This window comes from Rousettus aegyptiacus, unplaced genomic scaffold (assembly GCF_014176215.1).
Source record: "Rousettus aegyptiacus isolate mRouAeg1 unplaced genomic scaffold, mRouAeg1.p scaffold_m13_p_1, whole genome shotgun sequence".
In the NCBI taxonomy this organism is placed as follows: Eukaryota; Metazoa; Chordata; class Mammalia; order Chiroptera; family Pteropodidae; genus Rousettus; species Rousettus aegyptiacus.
In genome coordinates, this window is record NW_023416284.1 from 79,615,121 (window position 1) to 79,627,000 (window position 11,880).

At 36.9% G+C, this 11,880-nt stretch overlaps 1 pseudogene; it reads right to left on the reverse strand.

Moving 5' to 3' along the window:
* Positions 1–766: 766 nt before the first annotated feature.
* On the reverse strand, positions 767–11,192 carry LOC107507199 (annotated as a pseudogene).
* Positions 11,193–11,880: the final 688 nt, after the last annotated feature.

Genomic DNA, 11,880 nt, shown 5'->3' on the forward strand with positions numbered 1-11,880 from the left:
ACAAATATCTCATAGGAAGTAGATCCTCAATAAATATTTTGAATTTGTATGTGAATGGCTTAATGCTGACATGATCTCACATTAAATGTAGATTGATTCATCTTTTCTTTATAGGAAAACTAAAGAATTTTTTTATTTAGTGAGAAAGAAGTGAGTAAATGACAGCCAGCTTATATACAGTTAAATAGAATAAAAAGAGAAAAAAGAATATAGACATCACAGTGATGAATTCTCACAAAGGTAACAACTTTACACTACTGAGCAATGGGATATTTATAAGCAATATTTATAAGCAAGAGTGACCAGTTTGTATCCATTAGGTTTTCTAAACTCTAGAACATTTAAAACATTAGACTGTAAATTCTAAATCTAGACATTACAATTGTAAGCACATCACTTAGTCATTTAAAACTTCTCAGTAAGTGCTACTCCTGGGTAAATTTTTTTTCCTAACATTATTTTTCACCAACATTTAGAATGTAACATTTCATGTTCCAGCAGTAATCACACACAGGATTAAAAGTCCAAGCAAGAAAGTGTCATTCTTTCTATAAAGTGTTCTTTAAAAAAGAAAGAAAAATGAAGGGTATGGACATTTTATACAATTACTGCTGAAGAAGAGTAAAAGCATTTCCAAAATATCATGCTTACTGTACAAAAAAGTCATGGTTCACAGAATCAAATATCTCAAGCTACGGCAGATGAATATCAATCTTTAAGGGATTGGCAATATTAAATACCATACACCTCTGAGTCTCTTGCTAGGCTAGTGCATGCTTGGAATCTGTCTGCTCTCGTAATTTTTTTCAGTGTCTGACAGGGCCTGAGTGTGCACCGGGACAGCATGAAACCTTTTTTTCAGGTCTTTCCACTTGGCTTTGGAGGTGAGTTAACTCTCAGAATTATCACTCCTCATGATGTTCTCCTTATTCTCCCCACTGAAATGAACTTTATTCTTGATTATTGAGGATTGAAGATCGAAAAGTTCTGCCCTACTTGCCAGAGACAGGAATTCCACTCCCTCAGTAGGCTGTAATTCTTCAACAGACTTTCTGCTCTCACCAGTTTATCCTCCGCCAATCTCTTAGGAACACAAAGCTCTCATTTGTTCTCTTCCCGTCTTTCTTCTCTTGCTTTGAGGGCTCGCTCTCGCTATTGTAACTGTATTTCCTTTAGTTTCTGCTCACTCAATACAAGGCTAGAATCCTGCAACTTTTCTGGTTCTGCTAACTTTTGCCCCCTTCTCTCGAGATTTCTTCTTTGCTCTTCTGCAGCCAAGTTCACTATCTAAGGATTCTCCAAAATTTCTTCAACAGAAGGTTGATGGTAATTCTTTCAATTTAACATCCTCATAGTAATGTCATTCAATTCATCAGAAAATGATATAGAATTCACCTGGCTTTGCCTTCTTGGATCTTCCCAGCCAATTCTTTCTGGTCGAAAGCTGTAAATGGAGGCATTAATGCACACAATTCATACAACAAACAACCTAGGGACCAGATATCCAATTTCTCATTGTAGAACATGCGATTCATTTGTTCAGGAGACATGTAATAAGATGTGCCAACAAATGTTTTTGCAAAACTCGTATCATGGTTTAATATTCTAGCTAGCCCAAAGTCTCCAAGTTTGATGTTTTGCTTGCCACCTAGGAAAGCATTGACTGGTTTCAGATCCCAACGTAGCTTGGTATGACCACCATGCCACATGGCTTTGTCTGTGACATTCCTTTAGAGCTAAAGTCAACTGAATCATCACTTGAAGAACAAACTCTTCATCTAAGTATTGTCTTTCCTTGGCTCTCTTTGTAATTACACTAGCCAGGCTCCTCCCTTCACCATATTCCATTACAATGTACAGTGTTGTTTGTGTTGATTCGGTCAATAATTCAATCACAGTAATGGACAATGTTTGAATGTTTCAGTTCACCAGGCAAATTCACTTCAAAAACAAGCATATATTTTTCAGCTTCTGTCATGGAGCCATAGTCAAGTTCTTTCCAAATTAATATCTTGCCGATGTTCTTCCCCGGGATCTTCTGGCAGCAACCGTAGGAGCCGGTGCCAAAGGTGTGAAGCACCTTGGAGTCCTTCACCCACGTCGGTGCACCGGAGCATATCGCAGGACCCCAACAGATAGCTCCGCAGCGGTGGAGTTACGAGTCCAAGACCCAGCCCCATTTGCCCGTGATGATTCATCTTTTCTGGTGCAGAATTCGATCCCTTAGAGTGTTACACAGTAACTTCCCCTTTTCTATCACAAATGACCTGCTAAATATGAATCTCACAAATATAATATTAAGCAAAAGAAGCAACATGCTAAAAAAATATTTCCAAAGAGGCGAATGGATAAAGGAACTTTTACCACTCAGCAGTAAAAGGAACCAACTATTGATACAACGGCATGGATGAGTCTCAAAATAATTATATGGAATGAAGACAAAAAAAAAAAGACTACGTTTTGTATAATTCCATTTATATAAAATTCTAAAAAATGCAAACTAATATATGGTGACAGAAAGTGGTGGCCTGAGGAAAGGAGAGGAAGAAGTAGAAGAGTGGGTAGATAAGAAATCTTTGGGGGTGAGGGGTTTCATGGGTGTATTCACATGTCAAAACCCAACAAATTGTTTACTCCAAATATATACAATTTACTGTATGTCAGTTATGTCTCAATAAAGCTTTAAAAATGCTTTTAAAGGAGTACTTAGCATATGATTATATTTAGATAATGTTTAACAATAAGCAAAACTAATCTATGGTGGTTACTTTTGGGATAGAGAATGACTGGAAGGCTTACAGAGGGGTGCAGGAAATGTTACTTCTTGAACTGGATGCAAATTAGAATTACGCAGGTGTGTTCTATTGGTCGAATCTCTTCGAAATATATATTTATGATTTGTACACTTTTCTGTAGGCAAGTTATGCTGCAATAAAAAGTTTTCAAAGGTGCTGCTATTTTTTAAAACAAATATCATCCACCTTAAAATATCAAAGAAAGCCATACGCATAAAAATCTATTTATGACAGAAAATAATAGTTATGTGATTGCATTCATTTATCATCGCTTTTGAAATTAGAGAGTTATGAGTAGGTTTTTTTCCCTGCAAATCTCTATGACTGAAGACAGATCACAGAATCTCATAAGCTGTAGGCATGGGGAGTGAACAGTCACAGGGACTAGTGGAGGGAGGAATGCATCAACATGCTGACATGCTGCCAAGATGGGTCTCCCAAAATGCGCAAATACTGATATTTCTGTTTTTTCTATGTCCCTAATTTGTATTACTGTACCTGCACTCTCTCCTTATGCAGAGACATAGGGGAAAGCCACAAATGATGCACATGCACCCAAAACAACTCAAAGAGCAGGCGCGCTATGTCAAACTCCCACAGATGGGCTAATACTATTGCAAACAGCTGAGCTAAGATAAGAAATGAAAACTCCTAGACATTTTTATGAACCCATCATTTTACCATTTAATATCTTTTAAAAACTATTCTCAGTGACTGATTACTGTAATGAATAAATATAATGTATAGTCAATGGTTTGATGGTTGAAGAGAATTAAATTTCCCTTGCTGGCAAGAATGGTCTTAAAACGAATTGAAGGTTTATCATTTTCATCAAACTTCACCCCTCAAAAAAGATTTAAAAATCAGGTGGAATTTCAAATGATTCTGATCTATGTGTTTACCTATAAACTATTACATGGTCCCCACTAATGCCCATATAGAGTAAAAATAAGTTACGGGTTCATAAATTGCATGCTTAAATAATTTTAAAAGAAAACTTTTCAAAATGCCATTGATCTGTTGCAGAAACCACTGCTCTCTTCTGATGTATAAAACTTTAAAAGTCCCACTAGTCCACATCTAATAAAGCAAAAATGAAAATAGCCATGTATGATTATCATTTAAACTGTGAAAAAGACAAAAATAAAGAACCGAAAATCCAATTTCACATCAAATACCACTACTTAACATGTGCTGTGCTATGAATTACACAAATAAAAAATATATTTTGATACCTAGAAGTGGGATGCTGCCCTAACAAAATCCTAGAACAGACCCCAGTTTTCAGGACTGAGTGGTTGATAGAAGTCCCAAAGGCTTTCAAAAACTGTTAGCAGAATGTTGATGATGGCCCCAAGGAGGTTATTGGGGAGAGCTCAAAGGAAAATGGGAAAAAAAAATGTTATGAGAAGCTAGAGAAAAAGGGCCTCTTGCGTGTAGTAGAAGAATATTTAGTAACACTGTTGCTGTGGGAATATGGAACTAGGAAATGCACTTCTGAAAGGAATAATCCAGCTAAGGAGATTTCCAGTGGTATATTGAAAGTGCTACCTGCCTTGATTTGCTGCTTATAATTAAATGTGAGTAGACAAATAAAGTAAACTAAGGAAACTAAAGAACTGAATAGGTATATCTCCAAAGAGGAAATACAGATGGCCAAATAGACATATGAAAAGATGCTTAAGGTCGCTAATCACCAGAGAAATGCAAATTAAAACCACAATAAGATATCATCTCAGACCTGTCATATTGGCTCTCGTCGATAAATCAAAAAAACAAGCATTGGTAAGGATATGGAGAAAATAGAACTCTCGAACACTGTTGGTGGGATTGTAAATTGGTACAACCACTATGGAAAAAAGTTTGAAGGTTCCTCAAAAAATTAAAAATAGAAAAACCTTTTGACCCAGTAATCAATTCCACTTCTAGGTATTTATCCAAAGAAAACCAAAATATTAGTTCATAAAGATCTATGCACCCCTATGCTCACAGCAGAGCTATTCACAATAGCCAAGATATGGAAGCAACCTAAGTGCCTATCAACAGACAATTGGATAGAGAAGTTATGGTACATATATTCAATGAATTTTACCCAGTCATAAAAAAAAAATGAAATCTTACCATTTGCAACAACATGAATGGACCTAGATGGTAACATGCTGAGTGAAATAAGTTGGACAGAGAAAGATAAATACCATATGATTTCACTTACATGTGGAATCTAAGGAACAAAAGAAACAAACCAACTAAACAAAAACAGACTCGCAGATACAGAGAACAAACTGGTGATTGCCAAAGGGAAGGAGGTTTAGGAGGCTGGGTGAAAAATGTGAAGGGATAAAGAAGTATAAATTTGTAGTTATAAAACAGTCATGAGGATATAAAGTACAGCACAGGAAATACAGTCAATATTATTACAATGGCTGTGTGTAGTACCAGATGAGTCCTAAAGTAAATAGGGAGATCGCTTCATAAATTATGTAAATGTCTAGCCATGGTTCTGTGTACCTGAGACTAATAAAACTATAAAAAAAATAAATAAATGATTACATTGTAGAAGGAGGAAGATGAGGAGGAGGAAGAGGAGGAGGAGGAGAGAAGAAGAAGAAGAAGAAGAAGAAGAAGAAGAAGAAGAAGAAGAAGAAGAAGAAGAAGAAGAAGACTAAAATACTGCTAAATATAAAGGGGAAAAGACTTGCTAGCTTCACAAATAAAACTCATTCTCATTCCCAGTCTTTCCAGATAACAAACAATGCTAAATTTAAGAAATACCTTCTCAACAAAGATCAAATCCAAGGCATGATCAGGAAAATTTCTCTAAAGATGAAACTAAGAATGTGACTGTGAAACCTTTCATTAAGATCTCAGAAGGCAGCACCCCTTCCTAACAGGGGAAAAAAAAAAGTCTAAGGATCTCGAAGTCATTGTCCTTTAGCTGCCTAACAGGGAACCTAACCTTCAGAAGGGTTTATTTCAAGTGTTGCTTTTGTCCAATGGAATGGATTATGAAGCAATTCACAGTGAAATCCGCAAAGTTTTTAAAAGGAATTATATTAGCTTGAATTGACAGGGTTAAACAGAACAAAATGAAATAATATCTTTGCATGCTAAAATTTCTATGGTTAGGAAGTAGACTGAGAAATTACTCAGCCTCAAACAAGGGCCGCATTTTATGAAAAAGGAAGACTATTTCAGAGCCAAGAGCTATGGTGAATCATTCCCAGGCATTAGGACTGAGCCTTAATCATGGCAATGGCAACACAAGCCCAGCTGGGTTTCGGAATTGTTATGAGCCATAACTGCTATGTGCCTTCATCTTGTTTGAACAGGAATGTTTATACATGTTTTTACCATGTCTACCCCATCACTATATGTTGGGTATGTGGGGTCCATGTAACTTATCACTTTAGTTAGCACATCTTTCAGTCGGGAAGAACAGTTTTCAAGAAGTTGTTCCAGAGGGATAGTGTTCAAAAAGCTTCATTCTCACCTGTACCAGACTGAAAAAATGGAATACTAAACATCGAGTTGGAGCCTGGGATCATAAAGGAATGAGGCTCTGAGGAAAGTATAGTTTCCATTTAGGAGGGACTTGCATTGCTGTGGCCAGAAGGGAAACTCCAGCAGATAGCATTTTCCAAAAAATGGGTGCAACGATAAATTTTAACCCCACAAATTCTTCTGGAACCTTGCAACTACTCTTTAAGAGGTAGAGTGTATTTTCTCTGCCCTTGAATTGGGCATCTTTGATCAATAGAATGAGATAGAAGTAATACTATGAGACTTCCAAGGCTTGGTAATTTTAGAAGTAAATTTTTCAAACATTACTGATCTGTATGAAAATTGCAACCCTCTTTGCACACATAAAGCTTTAAGATTCCCCAGTAATCCCTACCAGAAAAAAAAATTAAAACCATATAACCTCAAACCATGAGAGATTATTTATGAATTAAATGTTGAAGGACGAATAGGAATTTTCCAAGTAGACAAAAGTCATTCAAATAAAGAACCTGAGATAATTAGGATTAGGTTTCTCTGTACGTGTGACAGAAAACCACACAAACAAAAATAACTGGCTTAACAAAATAAAATTTTATCTGTCACACAGAGGCATGGGAAGCTGGTATAGCAACTCTATAATCATCAGTGAGTCAGGCTTCCTCTATCCAGTTTGTCTGCCATGCTCAATGTGTAGCTTCCCCTCCATGATCCAAGATGATTGTTTTAACACAAGCCATCATACCTGCATTTTAGCCAGCAGAAGGAAGAAGTTCAGAGACTGAAGAGCTCCTTCATATAACACTTTAGCTTAAATCCTATCAACCAGAACTTGGCCTCACCTAAATGCATGAGAGACTGGGAAATATAGTCTTTATTCTGGACAGTCATGGTCCACGTGAGAATCAAAGGATTAAGGAAGAAGAGAAGAGCAAATTTTGGAATATACTAGGAATATATTCTGCCACAGTCATAGAGAAATTAAAGTGTGTGGTCCATGGGAGGAGCTGGGAGAAATTTGGCATCATAAAAACAGAGAGAATGTAGCAGTGAGAGAGTGACAAAGGAAGCTGGAATTTAGGTGGAGACCACTCGATGCTGAGCCCCTGGATAAGCTTAAGAATTCTCAAACAGTTTTCTAACCATTAAGGAGTCATGTGGAGATAATTAGGCAGATAAATGACATGATTAGAGCATTGTTTTAAGAAAATGGCTCTGGCAGCAGTGAGTTGATGGCTCTTAAGTGAAGGAGAATTCAGGTAGTCCAGATATAATAGATATTCATCACATGTGGTCTGAGCACCCTCCCCACAATGTGGTCATTTTCTTAATTATGAGTTCTACTTTCTCAAGGTGGAAGCTGTAAATTCTCAACCCCAGACTCCCTCAGAGCTATGTAGCCTGGGTCTCACTTATTAGCTACATAAGACTTGGGTTCAGAACCAATCAACATGAGGAGGCAGCTGGGCTGGGTACTCAGTCTTCTGGTAAATGCAGAGGAAAAGATTCTGGATCTTCTAGGAGCAAAAGGGTGGAGCTTTGGCATCTGATTCTGACCATCATAGAGGCCAGGGGGCAGTGGAATTGCCAAAGTGAATTCTTTTGACAGATAACCCTAACCAGTAAATAGTTTCCTGATAAAAGGGACAGACAGCTGACAAGTGCCTTTGCTCTTCTTCCTACCTGGAATGAAGATGCAATGGAGATACAGCAGCCATCTCTCAATCATGAAAACAAGAGCAATATGTTGGATGGCAGACCAGAGAAACAGAGAGAGAGCCTGGGCTTCTGAAGGTACGGTGAGTGGCTGTGGGCTTCCATAGACTGCCCACAGACAGACTTCTTATGTGAGAAAATAAAAGCCCTTTGGTGAAGCCAATGTGATCAGATTTCTGATGCAATCAGTCAGACATCCATCCATCCATCCATCAATCAATCAATCAATAAAATGATCCTAAATGATAGATTAACTCCTAAACCATGAGGGTAGCTTTTAAATTCCTTTTCCTACTGATGCTTACTCTGCCCTACTATCCTTTCTTCACATGACTGCCACAGTGATCTTTAAAAATATAGATAAAATCACATCACTCCTCTTAAAGCTTCTGAAGCTCTCCAGTGGATTTGAAATAAAATCCAAAGGCCCTACGATGACCTATAATGCCCTGGTCCTTACATACAACTCTGACCTCATCTCCTATCTCTCTTTTCTCTGCTAAGTTCATTTCAACCTCTATTCAGTCAAGACCTATTATATTTCAGTATGCTGCATTTGTCCTTCAAACCTTCTCAGAGCTGGCTCTTTTATTCCATTCAGGTCTCATTTTGAATGTCACCACCTTAGAAAGACCTTTCCTAACCATCCTTCCTAACATAAATTCCTGTTTTGTTTTCTTAACAATACTTACCACTATCAAAATCATTTAAACTATTTATTGTTTGCTTGTTTTTGCCCCTATTCAAAAAATACTCTACATAGACCAACTCATTCTTTCAAGAGTGAAATTAAAGAACACATTAGTTTGCTCAATTTCAGAGACCAAGTTCATGGATAGAAGCAATATAATGGAAAATCAAGGTATGGAGTCATATGTTACTGTAGAATGAAGTCGTTTCTTTTTCACTACTCCTCTCACTCCAGATTGTAGGGTTGAGAGTATACCTTAACTAAGAAACACAAGTTATTTCAAAGTTTGTCATTGGTTTGAGGATGTATAGAAAGGAGACATAAATATATGTTTGCTCAGTAGTAAGCCTTTTGAAAAAAATTCTACAGGACTGGGGAGACACAATTTGTATGTACAGGGAGGGGCATAAAAAATGGACCAACTCTGCATAATAAACAGAGAATTACATTAGGGTATTAACAGGGCAGTCAGAAAAGTATTGCTCTTCTCTATGAGTTTAAATCAGGGTCACAAATTCACATGTCTACATGGGCTAGGTAAGAAAGAAAAACGGGCTGTGTGCAAGGTAATAAATAATAACCACTGCAAGGCCTTCGTTTCAGAGGATATTTGGGAGAAGATGAGGTCTATGTCAAACCAGAGAGAAAATGCCCCTCTTTCAAAGAGAGCAGAAGCTACTCAACTCCATGTACTTATCCCTAAGCAGGAAAAAATGCTGAGTTGCCAGATTTTTCTATTCTTTAAGGAAAGCCAGAAATTGGGTTTTTATATAAAATCTCCTGATTTTAAGTGTTGGCAACTAATTTAAAACTATATAGGTCAAAATTACGCTGAATCGACAAAACACATCTGTAGTCTAAGGCAGATTCACCGGCTGTGAGTGACCCTTTAGTGTCAACCATACAGCTTAACCTAAGAATTAAAGTTTTACCTTAAGAAATGCATGTGTATTTGCCTGAATAACAATTCACTGAACAAAATGGAGAATAAAGTAGAGTGTTCACACTGGGAAGTATTGTAGTTAGAATGTGCATATCTCCCTTAAACTGCTCCATGGAATTAGCAATGCAAGACTAAAATTCACTGTCCTCCTGGAGCCATTCCCCCTAGAGCGGGATTCTAGACTGAATAACTCAGACTTGGGGAAACATAATGGTTGGAAGAGAGGGACCAATCTCAGTGAGAACAGGACAGGGTTTTCTGGAAGATCAATGGACAATCACATCATGGCAGTTAGAAAAAAAAGGAAGGCATCTCTATGAAATTGTAGATGGAAGAAATGTGATTAAGACCTAGGAATATCAAGGAAAGTATCCGGGGTATGCGCCTCAGGAAGGATATAAATTTCTGGGATAGGGACCTGTTCTTGAACTAAAGGGACAGTTAAATTTGGAAAATTTTAGGCTTTTTCCTTTTGTTGTAATTCCCTGTAATTGCCTTGACACTTCAGTAAAACCAGGTACTGTGTAAGAAAACGAAAGAAGAGAGCAGAAACAGATGCAGAACCTGCCCATCTCCACCCCTCCACAGACACGGAGATGGGGAACAGTATTTATCAAGGAATTGTATCCAGCAAAGAAATGAGTAGTTGTCCACAGCAAAGCTGGGATTAGAGATGAAGAGAATCAGTGGCCCAGAGAACAGCTCAAGAAGGGAAAAATCAAAATCTTCTCTTTCAAATTATACCAAGAAAATGGCCCTTCAAGACAAGGAAGCCTGTCTTGCCTATAAAATGGAATCATAAGAACTTCAGACATCATCCAGTTGAGCAGTTTCTGAATTGATCTTTAGCAGTAGCAACTGTCTCCAAAGGAAATTTTATCATTGTTGAAACTGAGTAATTAGTAAGTAATAGGGATTCATTATACTATTCTCTCCAGTTGTGCTTATGTTTGAAATTATTCATAATAAATACTTTAAAAGAAATATTGCATTAAAATTTAACATATGAAACATATCAAATGCATGCAGTTTAAACTGCCAAATATTCTTCCAATCTTCTGTATACTTGCTAAAAATCTTTACCAAGGTATTTTTGGCAGATAATCATCCATTGCTTAAATACTTATAATGACAAGGAGCACACTAATTTTGAGACAGAGTTGGATGGCTCTGCTTGTGAGAAAATCATGTTAACATTCATCCAAAATATGACTTCTTTTAACTTCAGTTGACAACCAGACAATTCCTCCACCAAGAAAGTATATTTATCCTTTTTATTTTATTCGGTATATTTTTGAATAATCCCAAATAACTGGCAAAGTTTGGTATTCTGTATCACACTAATATATGCTATAAAATCTGCTAGAGAGATGCTAAGGGCTATGTTTCCATCCTCTGAGTTAAAAAGATGTGAGCAAAATATTTAAGTTAAATTAAGATACCTACAGGCAAAACCTGACAAAGTGTTGCACATTGTGCTACATAATAGATTGAGATTTTTTTTTTAATATCATGATATTCTCCATTTTTACCTACCTGTCAGCTCCATGTCATTTGTTATTAATTTAACACCAGAGAGCTGGAAAGAGCTGCAAGCTAGTGAGAGCACACAAATCGGAGGAAAGACAGCAAAACCTCCTTGGAGATTCTTATTCACAAACTTTCAGGGAATTTGAAAAATGCCCCTCAATTTAGAGGATGCTTGTTATGAAATCAAATCAAGTATAGAAACACAAGTTTCAGTCACCTAATTTAAATGCAGAAACCAAGAATAAGTCATGGGCACCCAAGACATCTATGGAATTCCAAGCATCATCTCCCTCCTTAATTACATCACCCATTCTGAGCATCAGGTGATTCTAAGACAGGGACATCTTTGTGTATCTCAGCAGAATGAGTTGGAAGAAAAAAAAACGTGTCTCATTTGCAGATTAGTTTTACAGTAGTGCTCCCTCACTAAGAATCGCATTTGGCTTTACACTGAAGAATTATTGAAAACATGCTTGTCCCATATTAGCCAAAGTCCAGTCTCACGTGTTTTTCATCTTAATATATGTCATAATACCAACATACTGTCAAAAATGTTTTAAAGCAAAATGACACTTTAGTGTCAACTATATAAAAAAGACCCTCCTCTACTAATATTCCTATCAAATCCCATCTACATAGATTGGTATGCATATATATTCATATCTATTGAAAGTTAAGGATAAAACTTAAGTGTTGGCATTGACATA